Genomic DNA, 8,974 nt, shown 5'->3' on the forward strand with positions numbered 1-8,974 from the left:
GTGTATATGAATTTCAGCAAGGCATTTGATAAGGAACCCCATGGAAGGCTTATTGAGAAAGTAAGGAGGCATGGGATCCAAGGGAACATTGTTTTATGGATCCAGAACTAACTTTCCCACAGAAAGCAAAGAGTGGTTCTAGACGGATCACAATCTGCATTGAAGTCGGGCTCCAGAGGTGTACCTCAGGGATCTGTTCTAGAACCCTTACTCTCCGTATAGTACTAATGGGGAAGACTCTTGGCAGTGTGGAGGATCGGAGGGATCTTGGGTTCGAGTCCATAGGACACTCAAAGCTGCTACGCAGGATGACTCTGTGATTAAGAAGGCATACGGTGCATTGGCCTTTGTCAATCATGGGATTGTGTTTTGGAGCCGAGAGGTAATTTTGCAACTTTAAGAGGACCCTGGTCAGACCCCTCTTGGAGAACTGTGCTCAGTTCTGGTCGCCGTGCAACAGGACGGGTGTGGAGAGCATAGAGAGGGCGCAGAGAAGATTTAACAAGGATGTTGCCTGGATTGGGGATCATGCCTTATGAGAATAGATTAAATGAGCTCGGCCACTTCTCCTTGGAGCGACGGGGGATGAGAGGTGACCTGATAGAGGTGTATAAGATAATGAGAGGCATTGATCCTGTGTATAGTCAGAGGCTTTTTTCCCAGGGGTGAAATTGCCAGCACGAGAGAACACAGTTTTAAGCTTCTTGGAAGTAGGTACAGAAGATGTAGGGATATTCTCATCGCAAAGTATAAGACGTATGCTAAAGGGGGATATCGCGACCATAGCTGACAAGAGAAGTTAAAGCCAACATTTAGCAAAGTGTAATCATAAAAGTAGTGAAAATTTAGAGGATTGTGAAGGTTTGAGAAACCAACCGAAGAAGGAAAAAGCGGAATATGAAGCTAGCCAATAATATTAAAGAGGACACCGAAATTTTCTTCAGATATATAAAACATAAAAATGAGGCTGCAACACATATTGGACTGCTAAAATAACGTGAGGGAGATGTGATGGGGACAAGGAAATGGCGGAAAAATCTGAATAGTTATTTTGCGTCAATGTTAACTGCAGAACAGTCTGCTGTAAGTTCGAGAGTGTCAGGAGGAAGAAGAATGTGAAGTTGCCATTACCGGGGAGAGGGTACTTGGGACATTGAACGGTCACCAGGCAAGAAGATAGACATCCCAGTGTTCTGAAAGTGGAGGTGGAAGAGATGTTGGAGGCATTAATAATGCTATTTCAAGAATCAATTGATCCTGGCATGTTCTTGTTGGAATAGAAAATTACAAATGCTACTCCACTCTTCAAGAGGGGAGGGAGGTAGAAGGAAGAAAATTACAGGCCAGTTAGTCTGACCACAGTGTTTGGACTTGGTTGCGAAGTAGATGGTTTCAGTGTACCCGGCGGAACATGATGTAATAGGTCGCTGACAGCACGGTTTCCTTGGGGGAAATTTTTGCCTGACATATCTGTTGGAATTATTTGAAGAAATAACAAGCATGTTAGAGACTGGGGAATCGGTGGATGTTGTTTAGTCAAATCAAGTCAAGTCGCTTTTTCTTGTCGTTTCGACCATAAGCTGCTGGTACAGTACACAGTGAAAACGAAACAACGTTCCTCCAGGACCCTGGTGTTACATGAAACAACACAAAACTACACTAGACTATGTGAGACAGCACAAGGCTACACCAGACTACGTAAAGCAATATAAAAGTTGCACCAGACTACAGATCTACACAGGACTACATAAAGTGCACAAAACAGTGCAGGGCAGTACTATAATTAATAAACAAGACAATAGGCACAGTAGAGGACAAATTTCAATATAATAATAAATGATGAAGGTGTCAGGCCAGGCTCTGGGTATTGAGGAGTCTGACGGCTTGGGGGAAGAAACTATTACATAGTCTGGTTGTGAGAGCCCGAATGCTTCAGTACCTTTTCCCAGACGGCAGGAGGGAGAAGAGTTTGTATGAGGGGTGCGTGGGGTCCTTCATGATGCTGTTTGCTTTGCGGATGCAGCTTGTGGTGTAAATCTCCGTGATGGCGGGAAGAGAGACCACAATGGTCTTCTCAGCTGACCTCACTATCCGCTGCAGGGTCTTGCGATCTGAGATGGTGCAATTTCCGAACCAGGCAGTGGTGCAGCTGCTCAGGATGCTCCCTATACAACCCCTGAAGAATGTGATAAGGATGGGGGTTGGAAGATGGACTTTCCTCAGCCTTCGCAAAAAGTAGAGACGCTGCTGGACTTTCTTTGCTGTGGAGCTGGTGCTTAACAAGTTAAGACCTGATGATATTACAGGAAAGATACTGGCATGGAAAAAACATTGGCTGTTTGCGGAGTCAAGAGATATGGGGAGAAGGCTGCAACGGGGTACTGATTGTATATGATCAGCCATGATCACAGTGAATGGCGGTGCTGGCTAGAAGGGCCGAATGGCCTACTCCTGCACCTATTGTCTATTGTCTATTGATTGGCAGCCAAAGAGTGGGAAGTAAGGGAACTTTTTTTGGTTGGCTCCTGGTGACTAGTGCTGTTCCACAGGGGTCTGTGCTGTGACTGATTCTTTTTACGTTATATGTTAATGATTTGGATGATGGAATCGATAGCTTTTTTGCAAACTTTACAGAGTCATAGAGATAAACGACATACAGTCATGCCCTTCGGCCCATCTAGTCCATTCACAGCTGGATCATAGACTTCCAGAAGCCTCCTGTCCACTCCTGCTCGCAGTTCATTCCACACTCTCACGACCTTCTGAGTGAAGACTTTCCCCCTCATGTTCCCCTTAAACTTCTCACCCTTCACCCTTGATCCTTGATCTCTGCTTGCAGTCTCACCCAACCACCGTGGATAAAGCCAGTAAACCTCTATCAAATCCCCTCTCAATCTTCTACCTTCTAAATAGTGCAGTCCTACCTCATTCAATGTTTCCTGAAAACCCGGGTCCAAGTCAAACCCCACTTGGAGTAATGTGCTCAGTTCTGGTCACCTCACTACTGGAAGGAGGTGGAAGCCGTAGAATGGGTGCAGAGGAGATTTACAAGGGTGTTGCCTGGATTGGGGAGCAGGCCTTATGAGAATAGATTGAGTGAACTCGGCCTTTTCTCCTCGGAGCGACGGGGGATGAGAGGTGACCTGATAGAGGTGTATAAGATGATGAGAGGCAATGATCGTGTGGATAGTCAGAGGCTTTTTCCCAGGGTTGAAATGGTTAACACAAAAAGGCAGTTTCAAGGTGCTTGGAAGTCGGTACAGAGGAGATGTCAGGGGTAAGTTTTTTACTCAGAGAGTGGTGAGTGCGTGGAATGGGCTACCGGCATCGGTGGTGGAGACAGATACGATAGGGTCTTTTAAGAGGCTTTTAGATAGGTACATGGAGCACAGTTAAATAGAAGGCTATAGGTAAGCCTGGTAAATTCTGAGGTGGGGAGATATAGGGCACAATTTTTGGGCCGAATGGCCTGTATTGCGCTGTAGGTTTTCTATATTTCTATGTTTCGATGTTTCTATAGCTGAGCGGGGGAGGGAGCTGTCGGGGAGGGGCCGGGTCTTTAAAAGCAGCCCTGACAGGTAGCGAGACAGCGAGTGAGAGAGAGAGAGAGAGAGAGAGAGAGAGAGAGAGAGAGAGAGAGAGAGAGAGAGAGAGAGAGAGAGAGAGAGAGAGAGAGAGAGAGAGAGAGAGAGAGAGAGAGAGAGAGAGAGAATCAGCGAACGAACGGGTGCAATAGAAACAGAGATGGCTCTAGTGTGGACAGGTGAACAGACGGCCACGTCAAACGTCCAGAAGATCGCAAATGCGGTGAGTTCCAAAATCTTTCAGAACCCTTAAACTACCCTCCTCGGGTACATATGTGCGAGAGAAGGGTAGAGATGTAAAGTATGGAAACGGCAGTGGAAGACCATTTGCAGAAGGGAGAGGAGAGGATTTAGTAAAGGACAGGGAGGATAATGGTGACAGCAACAGGACAGAGGCTGGATGAAGGAGGAGAGTGCGGGAAAAGTGTGAGGGGGCTATATATGGGAGAGGATAGGGGAGGGCGTCGGTACCGGGGAGGGGAGGGAGGTAGAGGGAGACGGAGGGGTTGTTGGGAAGGGAGGGGGACGAAAGTGGGAAGGAAGGAGGAGGAGGAGGGTTTGGATTAGGCTGCAGGAGGAAAGTTGGAGAAGGAAACGGAATGCGAGGGGCAGGAACAGTAGGAGAAAGGGAGGTGGAAGGAGGAAGAGCCAGGAGTGGAGAGAGCGAGAAATAGCAAGTATAGTGCATGGAGTAAAATTAGATATAACATATAGAGAAGCTTTGAGCAAAGAGAAGTAGAATAAAGAGAATAAAGGTCGTAATGTAGAAGGGCTAAAGTGTGTGTACTTCAATGCAAGAAGCTTCAGGAACAAAGGTGATGAACTGAGAGCTTGGATACGTACATGGAATTATGATGTAGTGGCCATTACAGAGACTTGTCTGGCACCAGGGCAGGAATGGATTCTCAGCCAGGAGTAGAGAGAGGGAGAAATAGCAAAAGGGGGGAATAGCGAGATAATTGGAGACGAGAGAGAGAGAGAGAGAGAGAGACAGACGGACGGGGAGGGAGAGGAACGGGATAGATCAGGGGAAGTAGGGAGAGGTGGGAGGGTGGAGAAAGAGTAGTGGGAGATGGGAGAGAGAGAGAGACAGGGATACGGAGAGAAGGAGCAGGGAAAATAGAGAAAAGCGAGAGATAGAGTGCGAGTCCAGAAAGGGGAGGGAGGGCAGGGGAATTTTCGAGCGCGTAGAGGGAAGGAGAAGGAAAGAGCGGGAAGTGGAGAGAGAGAGACGAATGAAAGTTGTAAGTTCCTGCAGACGAATTGGAGAGAAGGTAGACGGATAGATATGGGGAGTGGGGAAGAGCGAGAGCGAGACGGGAAAAGTGTGAGAAAGGGCAGGGAATGTGGAATAAGGGAACAGAGAGTGAAACGAAGGAGGTGTTGGCTGGGGCAGGGAAAGTGGAGAAAGATCAGTGACGGAGCGACGCGAAAGAGGAAAGAGGAAATGCCCGGATAGGGTAAAGAGTATTGAGGCACACAGAAAGGGGGATAAGAGCTGTGGAGGAGGAGAGGGGGGAAGAGGGAGACGGTGAGTGTGGGTGAAAGAGCCGGGGAGGCGGAGAGAGGGGGGAAGAGAGTGACGGATTGAGGATTAAATGACAGTTTGGAGAGAGTCGAGGGAGAGTGAGGATGAAGGGTACGATGTGAAAAGCGTGCGTCGGAGCGAACAAAAGCGGGGAAATGGAGAGAGGGGTGAGAGAGAAAAAATGATACCGCCACTCGGTTCCAGACACCCTTCCTCGTCCCGCTCTGTCCTCTCCGGGAGTTTCAGATATTTCTGTTGTTCCTACCCAGGTGAAATCCGATGTGCAGAATCACATCAGCCACACAGTGGTTACATACATAGCGAAAAAGTATCGTGAACAGGACCAGTCTGCCATCCTGGGAAAATTTTACCTGATCAAGGTCGAGAAGGGGGCAGGGCTGGGACGGGAATGGAGTCTGGAAGGGGTGGGAGGGGAAATGAGACTGGGAGGGGGTGGGAGAGGAATGGAGACCAGGAGGGGTGGGAGGGAAATGGAGACCTGGAGGGGTGGGAGGGGAATAGAGACAGGGAGGGGGGAGAGAAATGGAAATCGGGAGGGGTGGGAGGGAAATGGAGACCAGGAGGGATGGGAGGGGAATAGAGACAGGGAGGGGGGAGAGAAATGGAAATCGGGAGGGGTGGGAGGGAAATGGAGACCGGGAGAGGGTGGGAGGGAAATGGAGACCGGGAGGGATGGGAGGGAAATAGAGACAGGGAGGGGGGAGAGAAATGGAAATCGGGAGGGGTGGGAGGGAAATGGAGACCGGGAGAGGGTGGGAGGGAAATGGAGACCGGGAGGTGGTGTGAGGGGAATAGAGACAGGGATGTGATGTGAGGGGAATAGAGACAGGGAGGGGGGAGAGAAATGGAGACCGGGGTGGGGTGGGAGGGGAATGGAGACCGGGAGAGGGTGGGAGGGAAATGGAGACCGGGAGGGGTGGGAGGGAAATGGAGACCGGGATGTGTGGGAGGGAAATGGAGACCGGGATAGGGTGGGAGGGAATTGGAGACCGGGATAGGGTGGGAGGGAAATGGAGACCGGGAGGTGGTGGGAGGGGAATGGAGACCGGGGAGAGGGTGGGAGGGAAATGGAGACCGGGAGGGATGGGAGGGGAATAGAGACAGGGAGGGGGGAGAGAAATGGAAATCGGGAGGGGTGGGAGGGAAATGGAGACCTGGAGAGGGTGGGAGGGAAATGGAGACCGGGAGGTGGTGTGATTGGAACAGAGACAGGGAGGGGGGGAGAGAAATGGAAATCGGGAGGGGTGGGAGGGGAATGGAGACCGGGAGGGGTGGGAGGGAAATAGAGACCGGGAGGGGTGGGAGGGAAATGGAGACAGGGATGTGATGTGAGGGGAATAGAGACAGGGAGGAGGGAGAGAAATGGAGACCGGGATGGGGTGGGAGGGGAATGGAGACCGGGAGAGGGTGGGAGGGAAATGGAGACCGGGAGGGGTGGGAGGGAAATGGAGACCGGGAGGTGGTGTGAGTGGAACAGAGACAGGGAGGGGGGAGAGAAATGGAGATCGGGAGGGGTGGGAGGGGAATGGAGTCCGGGAGAGGGTGGGAGGGAAATGGAGACAGGGATGTGATGTGAGGGGAATAGAGACAGGGAGGGGGGAGAGAAATGGAGACCGGGAGGGGTGGGAGGGGAATGGAGACCGGCAGGGGGTGGGAGGGGAATGGAGACCGGGAGGGGGTGGGAGGGGAATGGAGACCGGGAGGGGGTGGGAGGGGAATGGAAACCGGCAGGGGGTGGGAGGGGAATGGAGACCGGGAGGGGGGTGGGAGGGGAATGGAGACCGGGAGGGGTGGGAGGGAAATGGAGACAGGGATGTGATGTGTGGGGAATAGAGACAGGGAGGGGGGGAGAGAAATGGAGACCGGGAGGGGGTGGGAGGGGAATGGAGACGGGGAGGGGTGGGAGGGGAGAGGTGTACGGGAGGTTAGGGTTAACAAAGACGGGAAGAGTGCAAGGCTGGGAGTGTAAATGGAGACCAGGATGGCTTGGCGGGGAGAGGTGTAGTGGAGGTGATCGAATGGGGTAAGTCTGTAGGGGTGGAAGGGGGCGACAGAGACGGAGAGGTGTGTAGGGAAGAGTGGAAGTGCCGCAGACGGGGAGGGGCGTAGGGGTGGGATGGGTGACGGGAACGGGGAGAGAGGGTTGACGGAGACGAGAGGGGTGTAGGGGAGGGAGAGGGTGATGGAGACAGGGATGGATGTATGGGGGAGGGGCGATGGAGACGGAGGTGCAGGGGAGAGAGTGGTGATAGAGACGGGGTGTGTAGGGGAGGAGGGGCGATGGAGACGGAGGGTGTAGGGGAGGGAGGGTTGACGCAGACGGGGAGCGGTGTAGGGGAGGGAGAGGTTGATGGAGACAGGCAGGGATGAAGTCAAGGAAGGTGGTGACGGGGACAGGGAGGGGTGTAGGGGAGGGAGGGAGTGACGGAGACGGGGAGGGGGTGTAGGGGAGGGATGGGGTGACTGAGACTGGGAGGGGGTAGGGGAAGGAGGGGTGATAGAGAAGGGGTGGGGTTGTAGGCGAGGGAGGGGTGATGGTGACAGGGAGTTGTGTAGCGGACCGAGGGACGATGGAGACGTGGGAGACGTGGTACGATGGAGACGGGGAGGAGATCAGCGAGGGATGAAGTGGCGGGGATGTGGAGGGAGGGCTGGCGAGAGCGCGGATCACGGAGGTGGCAGTGGGAAGGAGGGGTTAGCGGACGGGACTCCCATGACTAACCGAGTGACCCTCCCCACAGATTGAAATTGACACCAACAACTTCGTCCACGTGGAGGTGTTCGTTCCCAGAGACTACCCGGGCTCTCAGCCAGTTCTGCTGTCGGTTGTGGAAAACATCAGGATGAGCGATCCGCTGGATCCCTTGGTCTGAGAAACGAGAGTTTCCTGACCGATGCCAACCCATCGCTGTGCTTGCGGCCCACCCCTCGGGAATATTCCCCTCCCTCCCCAACTCACCGACACGTCCCGCGCTCCCGGAATACCAGCAGACCCACCTCTCCAGCTCGCTGAGGCTACCTGAACCGTCAGCTGTTCGACGCACAAGCGTTTCGCCAATAAAACGCATTGATCCGTTTGGTCGTCTGGTCGTCTTTAACCATCCCCTCTTTCTGATGCTTGGGGCGGGGGCAACGCTGCGGGGCAGTTAGTGCGGATGTGTGAGGGAGAGGGGGAGCTGGACGTATGCGGGCCGCTGAACTACAGTCTGACGGAGATCCAATCGGAGGGAGGCGGTCACGGAGACAAGGGGAGGGGGCGCGGTTCGAGGTGGAGTGTGGAGGGGAATCACTGCGAGGTGTGGATGGTGTCAGTGGGATGAGAGGGCGGGGTGTGTGAGGTGGGCGGGATGAGAGGAAATAGAGGGCGGGGTTCGTGGGAGGAGGGGGCGCGTTAGGGTCGAGGGGCGGGGTTTGCGGGCGGAGAGGTCGGAGACAGTGGTTAGAGGGGGCGAGTGGAGAGAGCGGTTCGTGTTGTACAATCTGCGACAGGGAGCGCGTAAGAGGGACACTTTTCAATCTGGGCGGCGATCGAGATTTTCAAAGGCAGATTTTCGGGGCAATTCACGAAGAAGAGCTCCGACCAGCGACCAGCCGGCCTCTGGGATTGGTTAGCTGGAACAAGTTAAAGGAAGGCTGTGCCAAGCGCGGCGGCGGTCGTTTGCGTGGTGTTAGGTACACGCAACCCTGGGGAGAGTACCTGTTACATGCTCGCAACCCTGTAAAACTATCAGCAGCAATTGGACGCACTTTATTTTGCGGTTAACAGTCACTATTTTATTAGTAACTGCTAAATATAGTAAATTAAGCAGGTAATCAAAGGTTAGCAGCATTATGCGTACAT

The sequence above is a fragment of the Hypanus sabinus genome, unplaced genomic scaffold (assembly GCF_030144855.1).
Source record: "Hypanus sabinus isolate sHypSab1 unplaced genomic scaffold, sHypSab1.hap1 scaffold_930, whole genome shotgun sequence".
Classification (NCBI taxonomy): domain Eukaryota; kingdom Metazoa; phylum Chordata; class Chondrichthyes; order Myliobatiformes; family Dasyatidae; genus Hypanus; species Hypanus sabinus.